The sequence below is a fragment of the Penaeus chinensis genome, chromosome 20 (genome assembly GCF_019202785.1).
Source record: "Penaeus chinensis breed Huanghai No. 1 chromosome 20, ASM1920278v2, whole genome shotgun sequence".
Classification (NCBI taxonomy): Eukaryota; Metazoa; Arthropoda; class Malacostraca; order Decapoda; family Penaeidae; genus Penaeus; species Penaeus chinensis.
The window spans coordinates 2,064,379-2,080,812 of NC_061838.1; the positions used below are offsets into that span (position 1 = coordinate 2,064,379).

Below are 16,434 nucleotides of genomic sequence, written 5' to 3' on the forward strand. Positions count from 1 at the left end.
CTATACAAGGAAACTTGTAAAGGGCAGTACCACCACGAGATATCTAACAGTTCTAGTTCACGTATAAGTATTATATAACAATCATTAGCTATGACTGTTACCAGTACTGTCGCATTCATATTATCATTATTATGGTTGTAATATCTTTTACCAAAAGTATCATCCTGAAAACATATATTTATACATTTGTATACATATATACAGCCGTATATAAACTATCTACATTCTAAAAACTGTAATTCAAATTCAATTAAACAAGTAAATAAAAGTGAAATGAAAATAATAATAATGTCCATATTGCGATGCAGGTTTCTCGCGTCGTGTTCGCCTGCTTGGTCGTAATTCTGCTGGCTGCCTGCGCCTTGGCCTTCCCTGACCCAAGCGGAGGATACGGACTCCGCACCTATGGATACGGACACGGGCACGGACACGGGCTCGGACACATCGGGCACGGATACGGACATGGGTATGGCGGCCACCGTGTGATTTTAACCCATGGCGGTTATGGCGGTGGATACGGATACAGGCCGGCGTACTGGTGAACGGCGACATGGTACGGAATGTTGATTTCATTTATTCTAAACGTGTCTTGTATTATAAAGTCTAAATTATCAAAATATTTAATATTTCTCCATAAAAAAAAACATTGTTTTCCCAAACTGTATATGAAAAAGTCCCTTATGTGTATTATATTCTTAAGACTTTATATCATAGTATTTTGGTATTTATCCACGGTGCATTTTTTTTTTTTTTTTCCTCTTCACATTCAAACCCAGAAGAGAGAAATAAGGATAAGACCACTAAGAAAAACTTCCTAATACTTTTGTGGTCTTCCTTCCAGTTCCAGTTAAACGCTGTCCATGGATTCTGCCTCCAGTAACAATGGGTAAAGCGACTTTAACAAAATAATGAAACGAGAATCAAACAACCAACTCTTTCTCTTGATTTAAATTGTTTTCAAGTTTGTCTAGCTGGGCTCTGTCTTGTTTACAATAAAGACTTTTTTTCAATAGTGTATTTAATTCTTATCTCCTAATAAACTTACGCCTATATAGAAATGACACGTAATTTTTTTCTGGGATTAAGAAAGCCTTATGCATAGTGCGTGTACAGAGTGAATGTAAAATGAGTAATAAATCATTAAATATTAATGTCGGTCCATCTAAGTCCTTTTCTTGACCCATTTCTGCCATTCATATAGATTTTCGGCATTTGTCATCAGTGGAGACTTTTGTTTTATATAAGAAAAGGTGGTTTAGTGTTGTGTCTGGATGAGTTGCATTGCTAGCCGCTGGATGGTGCTTCTCCAAATCATTTCAAGCTATTGGGGTGCTTGAGTTACTTGTGTTAGGACATATACACATACAATGCATATACACAAACATGCGCACACACATACACATATAGAGTAGACATGAAATTGTGTTGCGGAGGAAAATCTGCCCTAGAGAGTACTTTTTTCATTTTATTAGGAATACAGAATGTTAATAATATTATGACTTCAAGGTTTGAGTCACTTAAAGGATTTGTTTTGTTGAATGCATATTTATTTTGATGCCTTTACGCTGTCATTTGATGATGCCACAGTGTTAGTATATAGTAGTATTAAATGTTTCTTTGCAGAGGGAAGGACCAGACATGTGTTTACATTAAACCATGAGAAGAACAGGAAGTATGTGACGCTTAAAAATGCAAGTTTGAATTATTGCTTGGTGATCAAAAGTGTTGACATCACGTGAATTCGTTAATAAATGAAATATATTATGGATTTAGATATATAGATTTGGACTATTTTTGGTTGGATTTCAGTTCGAACGTGTGGAGAAGGAATTGTTTTGTGGCTATTGTTAGTGGTAGCCGCTGTGATGTTGCCACTTGTTTCCCTTGGGTGACGCCATCTCGTTTATACCATAAATCCAATAAATCCACTCTGTGACGAAGGTTTTCTTCTAACAGCCATCACTGAAAAAAGATATCATATTTTTCTTGTCATGGGAAGACATCTCTACGTCACACACACACACACACACACACACACACACACACACACACACACACACACACACACACATACACACACACACACACACACACACACACACACACACACACATATATACATCTGTGTTATAAATATATTCATTCATTTATTCACTTATATGTATATACATACGTGTGTGCGTAAGTTCAATTGTGTGTGAGTAAAGAGAGGCAGGCAAGCTCCGTATTAAGTAATTGTATTATGAGTTTTGGCAATTCCCATTTACTTTGAGTTTGCTTGCATAAACTATTTGCATATCTATTTTCCCTCTTTACCCTGCTTTCTCGTTATTATCTTTTCATGTACATTGTAATAACCTCGTCTTTAAGAAGGTTTTAAGACAATACCCCTCTTAAACCATCGTGCTTTGTTTGTTGAATACGAAACAGTATGAACGCTTACAAATATATATATATATATATATGTATATATATATATAATTTTTTTTTTTTCAACACCCCAGAAATGGTCACAAGATTCAATATGTGCAACATGAATGCAACGCAGAGACTACGATACCGAAATTTGCAAAACTACGCTGCTAAACTCAATACAAATGACAAGAACATAAAAAAAAGGCAACCTGCGTAAAACTTTTTCTGTTCCCCCGAAACTAGTGGGCCAGAGAAGGGAAGCCTTGCAAAACCTGTCATTGCATACGATTTGTGAATCAAGGTCTTGGGGTAGTCATGCTTACATCATGTAACCCTTTAGAGGATACACATTGCATACTGATACACATGTACAGTATATATACACAATACATATAGATATAGATACATGTGTGTGTATATATATACGTGTGTGTATATATATGTATGTATATATATATATATATATATATATATGCATGTGCGTATTTGGGTCTATATGTATGTATATTTCAATACATGTATACATACAAATACACATATGAATTTATTCATTTGCATATATCAGTACCAAGTCAACAAAGTCATGACAATCACGGCCACAATAACGGATAGATATATCATTAATCCTTACTGACATTTTACCGTAATCCCTTCCATCAAGAACACATGACATTTACGTACCCAATAGACAGTGAAATTACACCACGAAATTTATCGGTAATGTCGCGTTTTTTTTTTTTTTTTTTTTTTTTTTTTTCTAGCACGATAAGTAATGACAGACTAGAAGAAAATACCTCGGTTGCCAACGAGTCAAATCACAGTATAAAATGGGGCTCGGGCGCATGGCAGCATAGTTAGCTACGGCAGTCATTCAGCATCTTTCACCCGCAATGGTAAGATTATGTATTTTGTCTTATCACTGAATATCCATTTATTTTATAACTTAGTTTTTTTCGAGGTAGGAATGAAGATATGTATCAGATCATGATAATGATTACATATATTTTAATAAGACACGATTTATCCCTGTGCAGTGTACATGTCATACGGAAAGTACATTCTTTATTTCAGGCTTAACCGAAGCAGATCAGTAACGACGATAAAATCTGGAAATTAGCCTCCTAGTACATACGACTGATTGAATTTGTGGTGTTTGAGTAGGCTCTATTTTCTCTCGTCCAGCCCACTTAGTAACAGGTGGAAGAGACAGACAGAAATATAGGAGAATGAGAGAGAAGTGAACGAGAGAACAAGTACATCCTCCTCAGATTACCCCGCATCCCTCAAATCATCAATCCTACTTTGGTCCGTTTGTCATAATAGATCCTGCAAATCCTCCTACAGATTAACCGTGTCCTGCTGGTCGTGTTGGTGGTCGTAGTCCTGTCGGCTTCGACACTGGCCCTTCCTGAGGCAAGTCGTCGACACTTGTTCGGCCTGTACGGAGGTTACGGAGGATATGGCCTTGGAGGATTGGGCTACGGAGGCTACGGAGGCTATGGAGGCTATGGACACTTCCCATACAATTACTACTACGGCTAGGTAAGCTGAGGAGAGAGTCACGTGTGAGGTTTAAAATATGAGTCATCTCAGTCTTGAGAATTGCTTCACTATTTTTCCTGTTTCCCCATATGTACATTGTACATTAGCTTTTGTGTATCTTTGTATGTTATGAAGAAAATAGAGAAATAGAGAGGGGGAAGAGAGACAGGATTAGAGAAAGAAAAAAAGCACAAAAAAAGAAGATTAGAGCAAGAGAAAGAACGAGAGTAAAAGATACAAAACATATAGCCAAAAGAACAGATACAAAATAATTTCTTTCCCTCACAGATTAACCAGACAACCATAGCAGTGGGTGTCTCACGTATTCAACCTCCATATAAAGCACTGAGCTTGAAATCGGTGACTCAGTGCTCCCCAACTTCGAAATCATTACCAAGGAAGTACGAAGATTTTTTTAAGCATCTTGAATACTGTAGATCTTTGGCAACAAATCTAATAAATATTTGGCTTCACATGTGTCCCTTTTATCTTACAATTGTTCATTACTATAAATATATAAACCTTACTAGTGTTTGTTCATATACACACACGATGGACACATACATTCACCTTTATGCCAAGTTGCATGATTTTATAGGAATTAATACACGAGTTACAATAGAAAAAAAAAAATTATAATAAATTTGTATAAATGCATAATGATAACTGAAAATACGAACTGGTAACAATCGCACAGATCATTAAAAAAAAGCATCTTCGTTATAATGAAATAAAGGAAAAAAGCAACAGATTTTATTAAAAGGAAAGAAAGCATAGCATAATAAACGTTGAGCGAAATCAATGCACAAAAGAACAAAAGCGAATCATAATGAAATTAACTGCAATAACAAAGACAAATATATTATGATAATTAATAAAAACGATTAAACAAACCTACAAATTTCCCTTTAAAAAAGTTCAGCGTATCAATTTATATAGAGAGAGAGGTGTATATATATACACACACAGGCAAATTAACATATACATATATATAGAGAAAAAGAGAAAGACAAATAGACAGACGTCTTGCCTACATATATACCAACGACCTTGTAAACGAAGATGCAAACCTCGAGCTTTTTCCGATGAGGAATTCTATACCACTTTGCCAATCAAGCAAATAATGTCATCGACGTCGCCGTTCTATCGTCACGTAAAGATATGGTAATCTTTATAGAAGTTGTCTTTAATATTCGACTACTAAATGCTTCTTTCAGTACTATGGTGGCTCAGTGATGGTACTTTTACAAAATACATCAGTAATAATTCGAAAGACATTCCTGCGTTCATGAGAGTTTAAGTCTGGCGAACCGTTGTACTAACTGGACAGGTAGAAGTTGAGGATTTCATGGTTGCCGTCTTTTCAGCATATTCGAAACACGAATGAATATAGGATGTCATGGCTCATAGGTTCCATGATTTGCTTTGTTTAAATATGTTGGTTGATGAAAAGGACAAAAAAAACATCAGACATAGGATAATCGTCATGATTGACCAAAGCTGCGGTTATCAGTTAGAATAAATATATATATCATCTATATATACACCATCTTTATTCCTACTTTAACGAACTCAGCAAAGGTAGCCTCATTTGCAGGTAGAAAGCAGAAAAGAGTGTGGCTGTAGTCGCTACTTCCATTAATTTCGTGTAGATGACAAATTTATAATAAAATAATAAATAACAAATAATAAAAAATGGAATACTTATCTATCAATTTTAGAAATTAAAAAATGCGTAAATAGAAGTATCAAGTGTCAGGTAATTAGAATAACAAAAAGACATGAAATGAAAAAGAAAAAAAGAGAAACAGTTGGCAAATCGGAGTGCAACAGAGTTCAACATGGGTTACCAGTTGTTTTTATTCCACGACTCGATTCAATCACACAAAACTGGGGAATGGTGTTCATAGATTTCCCGCTATTAAGCACTGAAAATTTGTCTAGATAAAACAGCCAACACTGTCCAAAAATAACGCAATATATATATATATATATAAATTTATATATATTTGTTATCATGTAGTTTGTTGGTCTTTTTATATCACACAAATGATTACCAGCACTGCATTTATTTTCATGATTATCAGTGGCTATCTGTTACGGTGACATCAAAGTCTATGTATATAGATATACAAATAGCCAGATGGATAGAGATACAAATATAGATGCAGTTGGATATATCAATAACAGCAAACCAGCACACAAACACACAAATCCCACTTTTTCCGTTACCTAACAGTGAAGATGAGCAAAAAACTTACAAAGTTATCCTTCGTATGGTCCTTGTCTGGCACCAACACGCCTATAAAGCAGCCATTGCAAGAAAGCCACTTCAGTCGACTTCTGTTCTCGCTGCAGTCAACAAGCTCTCTCTTCCGAAATGGTAACACTTCAGTTGCTTGATATTAGCGTTCAGTCTTTGAATCCATTTGGTACTTAGCAGTGTGATATTGTAGGTATGAATGATTATGTCTACATCTATGTATCTTAGGTATCTGTCCATCTATCTATTTATAGCTTTATCTGTATTCATCTTTATATTTATCTCTACCTATCTTTGTCTATTTGCGTAAGTGTGTATATGTGTGTGTGTGTGTGTGTGTGTGTATGTGTGTGTGTGACAGCGAGTGTGAGCGAGGAAGATAGGAAAATTTTGAAGGCAGTTAAGCCGATGATAATAAATTAATATCAATGACGATGGCAATAGAAAATAGTTATAATCGTATTGATGATGACTATGAAAAAATGGTAAATCATAACGGTCAGTGCTACCACGATATATTTAATAAAATTAGTGCAAGTATAGGTATTGCATAACTCATTATTAGCTACGACTGTTATGAGTACTGCCGCATTTATGTTATCATTATGATTATATCTTTCATCAAAAGTATCATGCAAAAAATATATACAATTTTGTATACACATATACAGCCGTATGTGAGCCATCTATATTTTAAAATGTAATTATTCAAATTCAGTTAAACAAGTAAAATAAAATAAATAATGAAATAAAATCATAATGTCCATATTGCGATGCAGGTTTCTCGCGTCGTGTTCGCCTGCTTGGTCGTAATTCTGCTGGCTGCCTGCGCCTTGGCCTTCCCTGACCCAAGCGGAGGATATGGATACGGACACATCGGGCACGGACACATCGGGCACGGATACGGACATGGGTATGGCGGCCACCGTGTGATTTTAACCCATGGCGGTTATGGCGGTGGATACGGATACAGGCCGGCGTACTGGTGAACGGCGACATGGTACGGAATGTTAATTATCTTTTTTATTATTATATTTTATCTAAACGTACCTTGTATTATAAAGTCTAAATCGCCAAAAGATGTCTCCATAATAAAAAAAAAAATACAAATTTCATTATTTTCGCAAATTGTATAAAGAAAATCAGTCCCCTGTGTGTATTATATTCTTAAGACCTTATGTCACAGCATTTAAGTATTGGTTACATATTTTCCCGTAAGAGGAGGAGAGAAAGAAGGACAAGATAACTATGAAAAAAAATCCTAATTCTACCGTGGTCTTTCTTCCAGTTAGATGCTGCCCATGGATTCTGCCTCCATTAACACGCTGGGTAATGAGATTTTAGCAAAATAATAAAACGAGGGTCAGACAGCCAGCTCTTCCTCTTGTTTATATGTTTTTTTCCGGTTTGTCTAACCGGTCTCTATCTTGATTACAATAAGGAATCATTTTCTTTCAACAGTGCATTTGTTTTTATCCCTGACTAATAATTTTCCGGGTGGTAAACTGCGACTAAATAGAAATATGTATTTTTGTGTAATTAAGAAAGCCTTATGCATAGTGTACAGAGTGAATGTAAAATGAGCAAGAAATTAAATATTAATGTCGGCCCACTTAAGTCCTGTTCTTGACCTTTCTCTGCCGTCCAGACAGATTTTCGACATTTGTCACCAGTACAGGCTTTTGTTGTATATAAGAAATGGTGGAGAGTGGTGTGTCTAGAATCTGGATGAGTGGTACTGCTAACCGCTGAATGGTGGTTCTCCAAAACAATTCAAGCTATTGGGGTGCTTGAGTTACTTGTGTTAGGACATACATATACAAATGCATATACACACATGCACACATAAACGCACACACGCACACGCGCACACATACATTGCAGACATGCAATTGTGTTGCGGATGCTAGTCTGCTCTAAGACTTATCTTATTTCCAATTTATTAGAGATACAGAGTGTGTATAATACTGAATCCATGTTTTGAGTCACTGAAATATTTATATTGACACCTTTATGATGTCATTGTGTTAGTATGTAGTAAAAGCATTAAAGGTTTATGTTCGCAGGGATGGAACAGCCATGTTGTGTTTACATTAGACATTAGAAGTGTTGACAGCATGTGAATGTGTTAATAAGTTAAAGATATTATAAAGTTAGGGATATAGATTTGGACCATTTTGGTTTGTTGATTTTAGTCACTTGTTTTCCGAAGGGCTCCTAGGGTGGCATCATCTCCTTTGTACGATCTTATCCCAACAAATCCACTCCGTGACGAAACAGGCGGTTTTCTTCACACACACACACACACACACACACACACACACACACACACACACACATATATATATATATATATATATATATATATGAGTGTTATATACAATTATTCATTCATTCACTTAAAGGTATTTTTGTAGCATTCCAAGACGCCTAACACTCTGATACATTGTTTTAAGTTCTGTCACAGAGTGGAGTTTTTTCCACATAAAAAGGTTAGTATAAAACCATTAAAGTAGTTAATAATTGTACATAATTACAAACAAAACATTGTAGAAGCTTCAAATAAAATAAAGTACCTGACTATGCAGCTTATATTGTTTATAAACACCTCTCTTCGCTTTCCATGGCTACGGAAAATTTGAATATAATTCTCAGATTTCGTCAAAATATCTTTTTTTTTTTTTTAATACGTATGATCTTCATATGAAAAGTGGTAGTTGTATTGATTGACTGAATTTTATCGACAAATCAAGATACACAGCATTTCTCTGGATATTTTTGAGTCTGTAAGGTTATATCACAGAATGATTTGGAAGATATTCATCCCACCGAAGTCAATACCACGTCTTATGACTCGGACACGTTGGTAAATCTTACCACGTCGTTCCAGCGACCGTCATGATTGACTTCAAATTTTACCCATATAGAGTGAACATGTATTTGATGTGCTGCTAAAAAGGCACAGAAACATTTTATGCACCTTGACAAGAAAGAGTTTTATCAAGAAACTTACGATGCGATTCGTAATCAATGAAAATATAAATCCCTTTCTGAGACTACGTGAAATATATCTGAAAAACATCGCATTCTGATTGGCTGTCAAGAGTGTAGCAAACCGTATTAAGGCGAAGGCATACACTTTGATAAAAAAATAAAAAAATAAAAAAAATTAAAGACGTTTCAACAGGTTCCGGTAATGTAAAGGGCAATAATGTAAATGTTTCAGAGTGTATCAAAGTACTAGGGGTTTCGGAAATGTTACGAAAAATACCTTATATGTGTATTTATGCGTGTGTGCATGTGTGCTGTGTGTTCGACTGCGTGTGAGTAAAGAGAGAGACAGGCAAGCTATTAAACAGAGTGCAAACAATTGCAATTTTTGGCAATTCCCACTTTTCAGTTTGGCCTGCATAATCTATTATGAATGCATTTTCACTCATTACCAGGCTTTTTCAGCATTGTCTATCTATGTGTATTGTACTTCGTTTGATCAGCAGCTATTCTAAAATTCACTCGTAAGTTTTTAAGGAGAGCACCCCTCTTAAAGCATCGTTCTTTGTTCAATTAAAATGAAAGCATTGTTTTTTTTTTTTTTTTTTTTTTTTTTTTTTTTTTTTTTTTTTTTGTTCAATGAGTATTAAACAATATGAATGCATTTACGAAAAAAAATAATACCCTCGAGAAGGTCACAAGTTTCAATACTTGCAATATAAACGGAACGCAACGACTCAATATTTGCAAAAAGTTTATTGAAACATTTTCCATGTGCACATCAACATTGACAGATGAACATCTACCTATTCCTCCGAAACTAGTGTGCCAGAAACGAGATGCCTCTCAGAATCTGTCATTATTACGATTTGTTAGTCAAGGTCATGTATCATGTAACATTAGAGGATACACATACATAAACTCATACACGCATAGACACAGTGATACACCATGCAGTATGTAAATATATGTACATACATCTACATATGTGCGTATATGAATATATATGTATGTATTTGTCTATATTTATATATATCTATATGTATATATTTCTATACGTTTATACATACAAACACATATAAATTTATTCATTTGCAGATACGGTGCTATGCAAAGTAATGACAATCGCTGCTACAAAAACGAATAGATATATATCGTTGATCCTTACTGTAAAATAACAATATAAAAGGGGAGCTCGAGCGCGTGGCAGTATGGGTTGCAATGTTAGCCATTCAGCATATCTCGCCCACAATGGTAAGTTGATGTATTTTTTTTTTTTTTTTTTTTTTTTATTACAGAATATCCATTTATTTTCTATCATCTTTTTCCGAGGTATGAGATATCGGATGAATATATGTATTAGATCGTGACAATGATTACATTATATTTCAATAAGACACGATTTATCACCGTGAAAGTACGTTCTTTATTTCAAGGTTAACTGAAGCAAATCAGTAACGATAAAATCTGGAAATTAGCCTCCAAGTATATACGACTGAGTGAATGTGTGGTATTTCAGTAGGCTGTATTTTCTCTCATTCAGCTCACTTAGTAACAGGTGGAAAAGACAGACAAATATAGGAGAGAGCGAGAGCGTAAGAAACATCACTAACTGTCTTCTGTATGCGCCATAAATGTTAATCCAGTATCAAAGTTTAAGCCAGATCTCTAGAGCGCATGCGCGATGGCAGCGTCCAGGATTGAATTTAATTCACTTCCGGACTAGGCTTTACTTTTGAATTCAAATCTTGATACTGAACTTACTCAGAATGAGCTAATTAATCCCACCAATCATGTATTGATACGTCATAACGTCAACTCCATAGAAGAGATGAAGTTGAGTTGCCATTAATAATTAAAATGAGCAATACCGAAACAAATTCTGACATTTCCATGTCAAAGATGTATGTGAAAATTCACCGATATATATTTCTATAAGTTGTGGAATATTCAAACTGCAGGTATAACACTCAACATTGAAAAGAAAAAGGAAAAGAAAATCCCACAGAGAATTCCACACTTTACAGAAGACTCCTTAACATTTTGAGAAGACAAGTACATGCTCCTCAAATTTCCACAATCCGACAAACACCTAATATGAACATATAACTTAAGATTATCCTGCATTCCTCAAATCATCAATCTATTTCACTTTTTCTCCATCCGTCATAATATATCCTGCAAATCCTCCTGCAGATTAACCGTGTCCTGCTGGTCGTGTTGGTGGTCGTAGTCCTGTCGGCTTCGACACTGGCCCTTCCTGAGGCAAGTCGTTGACACTTGTTCGGCCTGTACGGAGGTTACAGAGGATATGGCCTTGGAGGATTGGGCTACGGAGGCTATGGAGGCTATGGACACTTCCGATACAGTTACTACTATGGCTAGGTAAGATGAGGGGAGAGTCACATGTGAGGTTTAAAATATGTGGCTGTTTCAGTCTAGAGAATTGCTTAACTATTTTTCCTGGTTCGTCATGTGTACTTGAGCTTTAGTGTAACTCTAGAGAAGGGAAGAGAGATACGATTCGAGAAAGAAAATAAGGACAGAAAAAAGACATTAGAGCAAGAGAAAGAAGTACAAGAGTAAAAGAGAGATACAAAACAGATATCCAAAAGAGCAGATTTCATTACAAAGGGTGCCATACGTACTTAACATCCATATAAAGAAAGCACTGAGCTTAACATCGGTAACTCAGTGCTACCCAATTTCGTCTAAAATCATTATCAAGGAAATACGAATCTTTAAGATAATAATAATAAGAAAAATTTGAGAATCTTCTGGATCTTTGGCAACCATTTTAATAAATATTTGGCTTCACACGTTTCTCTTTTATCTCTTAATTCTTTATTTTTAAATATATAAACTTTACTAAGGTTTGTGTGTTCGTATACAAACGCATGAACACACATAGTATTTCAAGTTCCTTGATTACATAGCGATCAACACACGGGTTTCACTAGAAAAAAAATGAAACATTAAAAGCCATAACAAATATATATAAATGTATAATGATAATTAAAAATATAGGCACTGGCAACAATCGTACAGATCAGTAAAAAAATAGATCATCGTTATAATGAAATAAAGGAACCTGAAAAAAGTTACAGCATAATAAACGTTGAGTGAAATCAATGAACAGAGAACAAACGCGAATAATAATGTAATTACATTAAGGAATATAAATCCGTTATGATGATGAACAGAAACAATTAAATATACGAAATATTGTACAAAAGTTCAGCGTATCAATTTATACACTGAGTGGTATATATTCATACAGGCATATTAGCATAAATATACACAAATATATATGCATAGAGAAAAAAAGAGAAAAACTAATAGACATACAGGAGTGAGACGCCTCGGCTATACACACCAACGACCTTGTAAACAAAGATGTAAGCCTCGAGCTTTTTCCAATGAGGAATTCTATACCACTTTGCTTATCAGGCAAATGATGTCATCGACGTCGCCGCTCTATCGTAACGTAAGGATATGATAATCTTTATAGAAGTTGTCTTAAATATTCAACTATCAAATGCTTCATTCAGTACTATGGTGTCTCAGTGAATGGTACTTTTACAAAATACATCAGTAATAATTTGCGTTCATGAGAGTTTAAGTCTTGCGAACCATAGAACTAAATTCATGTTCGAAACACGAATGAATATAGGATGGCATGGATTTCAGGTTACATGATTTGCTTTATTCTAATATGTTGGGTAACGGAAAGGGCAAAAAAGACGTAGTAGAAACATCATGTGCTGCTGTTACAAGTTAATATTAATAGATTAAATATCATTCATATCATATGTATCATCCACCTTTTCAATCCTAATATAGCGAACTCAGCAAAGTTAGCCTCATTTGCAGATAGAAAGCAGAAAAGTGTATGGTTATGATCGCAACTTGCATTAATTTCAGTGTAGAAGGACTTTCAGCTTAAAGAAAAGGAATACCGTTCCTATCAATTAAAGAACCTGCGTAAACATGTGTATTACGTGTCATTTGATTAGAATAAAAAAAAAAAAAAAAAAAAAAAAAAAAAAAGTCTTACTATGAAATGAAAGTGAAACATAAAAGAATAAAAAAAATAAACTTGGCAAATCGGAGTGCTACGGTTGTCAGTTATCTTTCCGAAACTGGACGGAAAAAATGGTGTTACGTAAGTCGAATCATTCGCACTAAACTAGGGAACGGTGATTATGGATTTCTAATTCTTATATACTGAAGAATTGTCTAGTTAAAGCAGCCAATACTCTAGAGATCACGCAGGAATACTTATATATATATATTTGTTATTATGTAGCATGTTAGTCATTGTCAATATTATGTTTATGGTTATTTTTGCTGGTGCTTCAATTTGTTTTTATCAAACAAATGATTACCAGTATTGAATATATTTCTGTAATCATCATTGGCTATCTATTACGGTGACATCAAAGTCTATGTATATAAATATAAAATAACCACATGGATAAATAGATACAAATATAGATACAGCTACATATATCAGTAACAGCAAACCTGTACACACAAATACTTCCCACTTATTTCTGTTACCCAACATTGAAGACGAGCAAAAACCTAACAAATATATCCTTCGTATGGTCCTTGTTTGGCACCAACACGCCTATAAAGCAACCATTGCAAGAAAGCCACTTCAGTCGACTTCTGTTCTCGCTGCAGTCAACAAGCTCTCTCTTCCGAAATGGTAACACTTCAGTTGCTTGATATTAGCGTTCAGTCTTTGAATTCCTTTGGTACTTAGCAGTGTGATATTGTAGGCATGAATGGTTATGTTAATATCTATGTATCTTTTATAAATCCGTCTGTTTATCTATATTTTTATCTGTGTGTGTAAGACACCGAGAGAGAGATAGGAAAATTTTGGAGACAGTGAAGGCCGCAACCCGTTTTCTCTTCCTCTATCATTAGAGGCTCCAGCCCATGAAAATAAGTTGGTTATAGCAATATCAATGACAATGATGATAGAAAATAATTATAATTGTAGTGATAATGACTAAATATATAGTAAAAATCATAACGGTCAGTACCACCACGATATACATATGTATAAGCTTTAATGCAAGTATAGCTATAATAATATTAAGTATAATAGTATTCAGTATTAGCTACGACTGTTACGAGTTCTGTTGCATTTATATTATCACAATGGTTATACCTTTTACCAAAAATGTCATGCAGAAAATATATATTCATACATCTGCATTCATGAATACAGCCGTATATGAACGATCTATATTCAAAAAATGTAATTCAGCTTAAACTGACTTAGTAAACTAAAACACAAATATAAATAATAATGTCCATATTGCGATGCAGGTTTCGCGTGTCGTGTTCGCCTGCTTGGTCGTAATTCTGCTGGCTGCCTGCGCCGTGGCCTTCCCTGACCCAAGCGGAGGATACGGAGTCCCCACCTATGGACACGGACGCGTGGGGCACGGATACGGACACGGGTATGGGGGCCATGGCGGTTATGGCAACGGATACGGACACAGGCCGCCATACTGGTGAGAGGTTTGATGTTACGGAATATTAATTATTTCTCCCAGCTGCTAATCCTTGATAAAAAGTACAAATTTTATAATTTTCCAAAGTTGAATAGTTTGTGTATATATATATATGTATATATGTATATATAATCTGCCCCTATGTGTATTTCAAGTTTAAAACCTTAAGTCATGATGTTTTGGGATTTATTCATGGTACTTTTATTTTTCCTCTTTACATCCGAACACAGAAAGATGAGAGAAAGAAAGACAAGACAACTAAGAAAATTTTCCTAATTCTTCTGTGGTTTTCCTTCCTCCTCCATTTAGATGCTGTCCTTGGATTATGTCTCCAGTAACACGATGGGTAAAGAGATTTTAGCAAAATAATGAACAACCAGCTCTTTCTCCTGTTTAAATCAGCTTGCAGCTTGTCTAATTGGTCTCTATCTTGTTTACAATAAAGGTTGTATTTTCTTCAACATTGTATTTGATTCTTAGCCCCAATAACGTTCGCATTTCCAGGTGGTAAACTACGACTATATAAAAAAAAATATCATGTATATTGCGTGTACAGAGTGAATGCAAAAGGCGCCAGGAATCATATCAACTAAGTCCTTTTCTTGATCTTTTCTGTCGTTCAGACAGATTTTCGACATTTGTCATCAGTGGAGGGGTATGTCTAGAATCTGGATGAATGGCGCTATCGCCCGCTGAATGGTGTTCTCCAAAATATTTCAAGCCAATGGGTTGCTTGAGTTATTTGTGCTAGGACACGTACACGTATATACGCACATACATATGCACCCAAATATATATGGACAAACGTACATGTACACATATATTGTAGACATGAAATTGTTTCGGATCCTAGTTGTCTATAAAAAAAAACTTATATCCGTTTTCTATGTTATTTGGAATACAGAATGAAAGTAATATTTATGACCCCAAGTTTTAAGGCACTGAAAGGATTGATTCTGCAGAATACATATTTATTTTGACACCTTTATGTTTTCATTTGACAATGTCACAAAGGTGTCAGTATATAGTAAAAGTATTAAAAGTTTGTTTGTAGGGAGGGACCAGCTATGTTGTGTTTACATAACTTCATATACAAGAAGTATATGGCACTTAGAAATGCAAGTTTGAATTATTGCTTGGTGCTCAAGTTGTTGACATCATGTGAATAATAAATGAAAGATATTTTAAAGTTAGGGATATAGATTTGGACAATTATTGGTTTGTTGATTTCAGATCAATCGACTAGAGAAGGGAGTGTTCTATGGTTATTGGTAATGGTAGCCGTTGTGATGTTACCACTTTTTTTCCAAGGGGCTTCTTGTTTGTACCATCTTGTCCCCAAAAATCAACTCGGTTTTCTTCAAACCACCACACACATATATGTGTTATATATATTATATAATATATATATATATATTCGAGCAGTGAGACAAGGTCACGGGGCAGTCACGCGCGCATCATGCAGCATTTTAGAGAATACACACACACAGATACACACATAGGCACACACATACACACTGATACACATACAGTATATGTATATATACATATATATAGATATTTATGGGTGTATGTCTCTCTATATATACATAGACACATATATGTTTTATACATATATATACATATATACACATATGCACACATGTATATTAATTTATATATATCAGTACCAAGTCAACAAAGTCATGA

The 16,434-nt window shown here is 34.9% G+C and overlaps 4 long non-coding RNA genes across 4 annotated transcripts in view; all 4 read left to right on the top strand.

Moving 5' to 3' along the window:
- Window positions 1-1,010, top strand: part of LOC125035799 — a 1,579-nt gene extending 569 nt beyond the window's left edge. The window contains exons 2-3 of the long non-coding RNA XR_007115837.1: window positions 309-553; window positions 842-1,010. This is a non-coding gene — a long non-coding RNA (uncharacterized LOC125035799). The remainder of the gene's footprint in view (window positions 1-308; window positions 554-841) is intronic.
- A 2,773-nt stretch (window positions 1,011-3,783) lies between these two features.
- Window positions 3,784-4,430, top strand: LOC125035827. The gene is made up of 2 exons (XR_007115844.1): window positions 3,784-3,957; window positions 4,246-4,430. It is a non-coding gene; the product is annotated as an uncharacterized LOC125035827 (long non-coding RNA).
- Window positions 4,431-6,297: 1,867 nt separating this feature from the next.
- On the top strand, window positions 6,298-7,678 carry LOC125035798. The gene is made up of 3 exons (XR_007115836.1): window positions 6,298-6,340; window positions 7,000-7,220; window positions 7,509-7,678. It is a non-coding gene; the product is annotated as an uncharacterized LOC125035798 (long non-coding RNA).
- Window positions 7,679-13,887: 6,209 nt separating this feature from the next.
- Window positions 13,888-15,206, top strand: LOC125035801. Its single transcript, XR_007115839.1, has 3 exons — window positions 13,888-13,925; window positions 14,558-14,745; window positions 15,055-15,206. It is a non-coding gene; the product is annotated as an uncharacterized LOC125035801 (long non-coding RNA).
- The last annotated feature ends 1,228 nt before the right edge of the window (window positions 15,207-16,434 follow it).